The 9,433-nt window shown below is 42.2% G+C and overlaps 1 long non-coding RNA gene across 2 annotated transcripts in view; it reads left to right on the top strand.

Moving 5' to 3' along the window:
• LOC111872833 overlaps window positions 1–9,433 on the top strand; it is a 535,959-nt gene that overhangs the window by 427,167 nt on the left and 99,359 nt on the right. The window lies entirely within an intron of this gene.

The following is a 9,433-nucleotide window of genomic DNA, read 5'->3' as shown; positions in this document are numbered from 1 at the left end:
TCCAGTTTACATAACCACCAGAAAATCCAAGGGCACTCAGTTTGTGAAGAAGCAAAGAGTGGGGAACGAGGTCGAAAGCAGAAGTTAGGTCAAAATAAATGGCATCCACTTGACGTTGAGAGCCAACTAGGGGAGTAATAAAATCAAGATACGTTACTAGATTGGTGGTGGTGGATTTACATTTTGTGAAACCATGCTGGCAGGGATTTAATTTCAACTTGAGGTCATGTGAAACATGGTTATGGATAACATATTCAAATAATTTCGAAAAATTGTTAAGAATCGAAATAGGTCTGTAGTTTTTGACTGAGGCACTATTGCCTTTCTTAAAGATAGTAACAACTGCCCCTTGCTTCCATAATGCAGGAAAACACTGCTGAGAGAGACTAAGGCTGAAAATATGCTTCAAGACAAGAGCGAGTATATCAGAACAACCCTTAATGACATATGCAGGGATGCTATCAAGACCGACAGATTTGGATGGTTCCAGATGTGCAATGGCTTTAAAAATGTCTGAATCAGAAACAGGTGATAAAGATAGAGATCCCAATGATGATGATGAAAGGGAAGGGAACACCCCTGGAGAGGAACTATTATATACTGACTGAAAGTGATCAGCAAATGCGTTGGCAACTTCATAGGGGCCTACCAAATGAGTACCATCAACTATAAGCTGAATAGAAGTGGAGCTTTTTTCCTAAAGGACGCCACGTATTTCCAAAATTGCTTGGGATGTGTCTTAAGATTCGCATTAATAGACTCCAACCATCTAAGTCTGTCGATCTTTATTGTAGCTTTGACTAGTTTACGATAGAAGGAAAAAGTATCATATAGGCTGGCGGATTTATGCTTCTTAAAGCGCCTGTAAAAGTAGTTCTTTTTCCTGATAATAATAATAATAATAACGCTCTTTCAGGCGATTAGATTTCTGTAGATTGGGATGATAATGTAACTCATAAGTGCTTGTTCTTTTGATAATAAATACTCTGAAAGCTGCTATAGTTTGGAGTCTCAAGGACTAATTTTCAGTTTATCTATGTTTCTATAGCTCTTTTTAGGGCCTTGGCCACTTTTTCAGTTTCTTGAGCTTTTACACAGTCAGTAGAACTCCATGGAAAGGGGATCGGCCCTTCGCAAGGCCGCTACCTGCGCACAGGACAGCGCAAACACAGACTAAATGCACACATACATCCTTGCCTCAAGTGGAATTCGAACCCACGATCCCAGTATCTAAGGAGGGGGAGACAGTTCATGCCTTAGACCGCACGACCACTATGATAGGTAGTAAATTTCAATATTTGTGACCAAACATCTCAGCACAGTGGATCTCTGGTTCTTTAAATCAAACTGTTCGATTTCCATTTAGTCTTTCAGTAACACTTGGACAGCCGGGCCTCAGAAAAGATGTTTCCCCTTTAATGTAAGAACGAATTTTCCCCTTTAAATTTGTAACTCCTTTCTAAGATCACTGCCGCCTCGGCCCTTATTTCAGAAATGACACCGCAAAATGGAACGTATATATTGCTATATTATTTATCACAACCAAAACAAACTCAGTACTGTAATGACTGTCGTGCAGTATGTACCATATCTTTAAAAGGTAATGAAATATGCATGTAACTGAGCTTAGAAAACACTAAAAAGCTTACTCACAGTGCTACATGCGTTTCAAGAACAAGTTGTTTTTCTTTTGCCAGAATCTATTTCATCGGTATCAACTACTTTCAGCTTCTGTTATTGTGACTGCCTCATATAAGGTCAGAAAACCAAGTAATTCTTCTTCTGCTGCTCCTTGTTAGGTCCTCTGACTTCTTTCCCATCAGAATTAATCTGGAACCGTGGGTCTTATAGACACGTGGAAGGATTGTTTCGACGGGTGATCAGCCTACACAGGAGAAAAGTGGAATGGGACTCGAACTCACGATCCCAGTGATTCAGCAGGCCAAAATATTTCATGCCTTAGACCGAGCTGCCATTGCGATGGGATAACAGCGAAATTTAGGAAGCAAAAGCAAATATTTTCAGTTCTACTGTGTCATCACAAGATTCGTCTCAATCGGAGCCTTCTGTAGGAGCTTTTGTTTGAAATGTCTGCATCATAATATTTGTACATGTATGGGTGTGACTACAGACGGACTGTGGATTGATGATCAGATATATTGGGCTCTGCTACAACGCATGACTAGCGCGCACGCACGCACACACGTGTCCACAGTCATATCTTCATTAACCGTTGCTTCGTAGCGACTTCAAATGGCTGTCGTTCCCCTTTTCCTGGATTCCCAAACTATCCCCGACCTCAGCTACAGTAACTCTCGGCTAACTAACTAACTGACCAACCAACTCTCTTCACTATCTCTGCTCCATTGACTGACTCCAACTTACTGACTCCTGACTAACTGTCCTGCGTAGAACTCAGCACGAACCGCACAGAAAACATCGTTCCTCATTTGCTGTTGAAGGGTCGTTGCCTCGTAACAGCCGTTGTCTAGTTGTTTGTTTCGCGGTCGTTGCCTAGCAGCATGTTTAAATTCTACAAAATATATTGTATTATGGTTTGAGAAGAACGCCTCAGTTCTTATTTCTCCGTGCAGTTTTCCGTTCCAGAATAACCAGATGGTGTAGATACGAAGCTGAGAGAAAATACTTTTCCGTATTTTTCTTCCATGGATTCTGCGAGGTAATTCTGTATGTACAGAAACATTTCCTTGGTGACTAAGTTCAATAAGGGCCGCGCCATGGCTCAAGCTGTTAGTCGCTGGCTTCCCACCGCGGCGGCCCGGGTTCGATCCCGGGTCTGGTCAAGTGGGATTTGTGGTGGACAAAACGTCACTGGAGAAGGTTTTCTCCGGGTATTTCGTTTTCCCCTGTCAATTCTCATTCCATCGACTGCTCCACACTCATTATCTATCATGCAGGGCTGGTGCAATAGGCCAATTGGTGGCCGCAGTACCGAGTGAACTCAGTCTCAACCCAACCAAAGAAACTTAATATGAAATGCAGAAACACTAAGATGCGTTATAACAGCTCAACAGAAGGCGAGATGTGTCAGTCGGTACAGCGATGGACGAACGGATTTCGACTCTCGGCAGGGGCAAGAAATTCTCTGCTCCACAGCGTTCAAACTGAGGCTTACCCAGCCTCCTATCCAATGGGTGCCTGGGGCTCTTCTGCAGGAGCAAAGCGGACGGGGAGTGAATCTGATGACTCATCTCCATCTAGTGCTGATGTCGAGAATTGTGAAGCCATACCTTCATTCCCCCCTAAGTCTTCACGGTGTACAGCTTAAGCTCTGGAAAACTTTACGTTTACCTTATAATAGCTCAAGAGGAACCGGAAATTTCGTTACAATGTTCAAACAGCCCACCACCGGTTCCTGTCATGAGCTAAATTAATTTAGAATTACTGGCTTTTTGGACTATGCCCATCTTCCGGTATTCTGTGAACTAGAGAACACAACGTTTTGGAAACTGGATCTGTTTCCTTCTTCAGGTGAGGGGGGCAGACACTTACTTCTTCGGATCTGTTAGAAGGTGCTAACTTCAATCGTTGAGCTTATATAAGCTATACACCATGACTTAATTCTTGACATCAGCATTAGATGTAGGCGAGTGATTAGATTCACGTCCCGTCCGCTTTGCCCCTTGGGCACCAGTTTGAGAGGAGGCTGGTTGGGCCTCAGTTTCAACGCTGTGGAGCAGAGAATTTCTTCCCCCTGTCGAGAATCGAAACCTGCCCATCCAGTCCGTAGTCCGTCGCTCATCCTAAGGGACCCAAAATTGTAGGTTTCCCCACCTCTCTTGAGGACGGAAACAGGTCCCGTTTCCGGAACTTTATGTTCCCTATTTTTTAGAATAACGGGCAATGAGCGAGGTCAAGAACCCCGGCAATTCTGAGTGTTATGCACCATCGTCAGAACTCTCTAGAATCTAAATCAATCCAGTCCGCGTCCTCATATCTGTTCCTTTTTCTTTAATTGCTAGTGGGTTGGGACTAAGTCCCTTGTACTGCGGCCACTTCTGGCCTATTGTACCAGCCCCAGATGATAGGTGAGGTTGATTGTGGAACAATTGGTGGAATGACGATTGGCAGGGGAAACCGAAGTACTCGGAGAAAACCTGCTCCAGCGCCACTTTGTCCACCACAAATCCCACTTGACCAGACCCGGGATCGAACCCGGGCCGCCGCGGTGGAAGCCAGCGACTAACCGCTTCATCTATAGCGCGGCCCTATCTGTTCCTTTAATATACATGTTGGTGTTGTCCTCCAACTCATAACTATGTTTTCAAAGTGGTCTTTTCCATTCAGACTTTCTCATTAAATTATTACATTAATTTTTCATCCTTTATATGCATGCTACGTGTCCCACATTTCCCATTTTCCTTGACTTTTTCGCCTCATTAACAGGGGGAAATGAATACAGTGTACAGGGTTTCACATTGTGAAGTTCCCTTTATCCCTCTCTGAGGGTCAGATATTCCCCTTAGCACCCCATTCTCAAACAAAGTAGCTCTTTCTACGTATTTTAACTTTCAGTGATGTTAATTTTAGATTCAGGAGTGGCTTCAACTGGAACGCGATGTAACAATATATACTCGTACGGCCTATCTCTTCGTATTCGGTTTCCCGATTGCATCAACTGGCTAGTGCCAGAAATGTTGTCATAAAATAAAACTGGTTTGTTGACAGATTCGAAAACGGTTATGGTATGTTACATTGGAGTGAGTTTAAAGGAGAAGAAAGCAAATGTATTACACCATTACAAAGGGAAACTGTCAGAGTTTTTTCTGAGTACATAACTTCCTCAGTAAATTTCAGTGCGGGCTACCCTGGTGACACGACAAATATCCAGACGATATTCGACCTCGTTCCAAGTCGCTGAATCATGTTTGGTGTTACCGTAGCCACAGTTTGTGGACAATATTTGATCACTCGGTTTTAGTGCATGAATCATTTGAATCTTGGACGCTCTTATGAGGAGTCTTTTGTATAGTACATCGTGCACTGTTCAACNATGTTTGGTGTTACCGTAGCCACAGCGTCGCTTATGCGGGCTTTCACGTGTTGAAGGTCGTTGATCTTAACCTGGAAGACAGTGTTCTTCACNGGACGCTCTTATGAGGAGTCTTTTGTATAGTACATCGTGCACTGTTCAACGTGGAATTTGCACGTAATTGCAAGCTAGCAGCACGAATTGATTTGCGCGGACTTCGCTGGAATGCGATTGACATTTTCATCAGAGGTCCGTGCTTTCCAGGAGAATTCATACGCAACAGACTACCTGTAGTCCTCAGTTTGTTGTCCCAGAACCGAATGCTTTTTTTTTTTTTTGTAAGAGGTGAACGTCCATACAGCGCACTAAAACGACGCTGGACAGCCGTAAGAGATTGCAACTCTGCTAGCCACAGCAAGCATTGAACCTGTTCCTGTGGTGTCGACATCGTTACTGAGCTTTCCGCAGGTCACCTGCTGGCGCATGCGCGTAAGCCGGACATGAGAGAAAGCTGTCGGAGTTTTCCTATGTGATGACATAAACCGTATACGTGTATGATAATTAGGTTCCGAGATACACATTTTTATTTTGGATACTTTTCATCCCGACACTCTGGCCATAGAGACGCGCACACAGACAGGAAGGTGATCTCGCAAGCCTACTTCTATTTTTTCAAAATAGAGAAAGTAGGCTGCAAAATAAAATTACTAAAGTTCTTAGTTCGCACTTAACTTCAGCTAATATTAGAAAATTCGTCAGTTCTAGTGTTCAGTGTGGAAATACTCGTATTTCTCTCAAGATACCTGACTTCCAGTGGATAAGGGTGCTTCCTGAGAAACTAATAGTCGCTCACTTGGTCAAGAAATGTTGCACCTCTACAGTATTCGGAGGAATCAGTTTCCAAGAAGGAGTCCCTCCTGTAAGACGCCGTGTGTTGCTGTCAGAGCCCGCCCTTCCCCAAGGCTGTGGACACCATATTGCCGGTTGTGGGGGGGGGTGAATGTCTGCTGACGATGCGCCATGCCGTGGTGACAGGCTTCGCTTGAAAGAAAGGCCTGAAAATGAGAAGGCTTTCATGATGTAGCCATAAGTCTATGAGATATGTTTCTGTTTTAAAATGTTTATTGATTACTTGATTGGGGCACCCGGTAGCATACTTGATTGAGTCACTATACTACAAGCTGGACGGTTAGATTCCCGATGAGATCACTGAATTTTTAATTGACATAATCCTTCCAGACGCAATATGGCCCTGGAGTCAACTCAGCCTCTAACAGAAATGAGTACCAAGAATATTTCTGGAGGAAAGGGCAGCCGGAGTGTAAGGCTGGAAATCTCACCGCCATCTGTGAGCCAATTGCCTAGAAAATGTGGGAGCCTCGACGACTCACAACCCTGTGGGCCTCCATGGCCTGTTACAGGGCGTTCATTTTTGCCTATTCATTTTTGATAGTGTGTAGTACAGAGCCTTTTAAACAGCGACACAATTTCATCTTCAAGTCCAGTCTTTGAAACACTAACACTGCAAATCTGTTATTGTTTGCCGCAACACTAAGCACTTCAGCGCTTTTGCACTAACAGTTTACGTGTATCTTCGCCTTCATACTCAGACTCTGTTATGTATAACCGGTGCATGAACTCGCAAGTTCCTGATTGGAACCACAGGACTAAATTCGGAATTGCATTAGGACGCCGTTATCTTAGTGTTCTCCAGTATTGCAGTCCATAATTGGAAAAGTCAAATTACGTGAATATAATACAACTTATTTTGATAAACGTATGTGGTCAGTTGCGAGAAGTTACTATGTTTATATGCATGCAGAACTTACAAAGCAAGAGACAGTTATTCAGAATATAGTGTAACATGACGCCCGAAAGTCAAAATATATGTTCATTGCTAGGCAACGACTCGGTAAACACATTCCCGTGGCAACGAATACGCAAACAGCATTCGATTAACTTCTGTTACTATGAAACGGTGCTGTAAACACGCCTTCCCAGCAATAGAAAGGCTGCGTTTTCTGCGTAGTCCGTGCAAAGTGGTTATAAAGAAGAGTTCACTTGAGAAGAGTTAGTTGAATTTCGAGACGCCAGCTTGCCAGGATATGAGCCCGGGAACAGAAGAATTGAATTATGTTGGCAGTTGCAGAATAATGACAAGATAGGAATTAGGCCGTGTAAGAAGACTTCGTGTGTGATTTGAAGACATAGTGAGACTGTTATAAATCCGTTGCGAGGATACGACTCGTGAAGACTGAGAATTTAAGTGCATGTGTAACGGTCAACCATAGCGCTGTTTTACCCGTATTCCCGAGGTGAATGTACAGATGTTAATAAATCCCAACATCCAATCCAAACCCCGTCTTGTAAGTCATGCACAACACCCCTACACGTGACAATACTACATGTAATGTATATTTTATTGCACATAAGTCAGTGGCCTATATAATCATGTTATTACTCCAGAAACTGGTTGTATGAATATTTTCTCTGCTGCTGTTTGCGTGTGTTTGAATTTCAAGAAAACCAGATTTGATTTTGCAAGCGTCAAAACTGTCGTTCAGGTCTTTGTATGTTTTAAGCACCAAATTTTCAGAAAAACTATTAGAAGCCAGAGCTCATTTTATAAATTACTGAGTATCTTTTATAATCGCGGGCAACAGTTTAATCAAGTAACCATTGCACACGCGTAGTTAAATTCAGACAAAAAACAAAATACGAAGGATACACTGAAAGCAAAGATACAAAGTCCAGAAATAGTTTTTTTATTTAACTAATAGCATATCTACAATCTACTCTCGACAATATGGAGTAATAAGTGAATTTGTTCTAAGTAGGTGTCTTGAGTAGAGAAGACATCCACTGATGATACGCTGACGGGCCATTTAGAGGAATGGTGATGGTTTTAATCTTCGTCATCTGCAGGTTGTGGTAGGTCAGGCGGCCACTGGCTCCTGAATTTTCTTCTTACATTTGGTGCATTGCTAATTTCTACAACTAGTCTGTTATTGTGTCCGAGTATGTTTTGATGGTAGAGTGTTGACATTCTGTGTATTTCTTCTATGACAAATGGGATTTGCAGATCATTGTGGATAGTAAATTTGGAAACATGTCAAGGTGCTTTAGTTACTGAGCGCAGGAATTTTGATTCAAGTCTTTGAATTATTTTTGTGTTTGATGGTTTTGTACAGCCCCGTAGCTGTATACCCTATGTCCATATGGGTTTATTATGCACGTGAATAATATAAGTTTGTTTTCTATGGATAGCTTTGATTTACGGCCCAAAAGCCAGGACATTTCTCGTAATTTTTAATTTGAGTTCTGTCGCTTTGTTTTGACGTGTTTCTGCCGTGTCAGTTTTTGGTCCAGGTATAATCACAAGTATTTTACTTCGGTTTGAACGGGTATTTGCATATTATTGATGATAATCTGTTTTGTAAAGCATTCTTTATTCACTTGTAGCAGTTTTACAACACACCTTTATTTACTTTTCAGCATAGTCACCATGGATCGCGATGCACTTAGTGAGCCTGTGAAAGAATTTTCTATTCCAGCATCGTAGAAATCTCCCGCCTGCTCTCTTAGCAATGGAGAACAGTTCTTGACACTTCTGGACATTTTTGATGAAGTTCATCCAAGCTTAAACGCCTGTCAGCACGAATATTTTCATCAGTTTTTGGATGATTTCATCAGTGACAACAGATGGCCTTCATCATGAACATCACTGCTTCCCGCTTCAAATTCACGACAGCACTTTGCCACGTTTTGCCTGCTCATAACATCTTCGCCGTAAGCAGAAACAAGTTGGCGATAAATTTGAGCAGCAGTTTCTCCTTTCGCATGAAGAAATCGAATTACTGCACGAACCTCAAATTTGGCGGGATTTTGAATCGGCTCGACCATTTTAAACACATATTGCGAGCACAACGTTGCCGTGACTGTGGCCGGGGAACTCAGCCCTCTCATATGGTTCCTATCTCACACTGCAGCACTGCCATTTAAAAAAATCCCTCGAAGTTTTACTGAACTTGTATCTTTACTTTCCGGATACCCCTCGTATTGCAATTTCCTTATGCAGCATGGCATAGATAATAAACGTATGAGTGAAAACTGTCGCTTCTGAAGATGTAAACCATTATCAAATATTGCATATACAAATGTTTAAAATGGAATTTACTTTATTAAAATTTGTCTATTGGGGAAAAAGGCTAATGAGACCACGTTATAAACTCATTTCTTCATTGCATCGATGTGCGCATTTCGTCTCTCTAGGCTTCTGGCATACACGCATTATTTCCAAAATTTGAAGTTGTTCCAAGCGCCTTATTTGTATTCTCGTATTCTTGTGTTTATACCAATTATCTGAAATTCCCTTTGTATGTCTGCACTTAATTTATAGAACAACAAGTGTCAAGCTGTCTTCTCTAAAATACACCTTCC

Source organism: Cryptotermes secundus, unplaced genomic scaffold (genome assembly GCF_002891405.2).
Source record: "Cryptotermes secundus unplaced genomic scaffold, Csec_1.0 scaffold79, whole genome shotgun sequence".
Taxonomy (NCBI): domain Eukaryota; kingdom Metazoa; phylum Arthropoda; class Insecta; order Blattodea; family Kalotermitidae; genus Cryptotermes; species Cryptotermes secundus.
The sequence above is the reverse complement of the archived record's forward strand: the minus strand, read 5'-3'. Positions and strand labels throughout refer to the sequence as shown.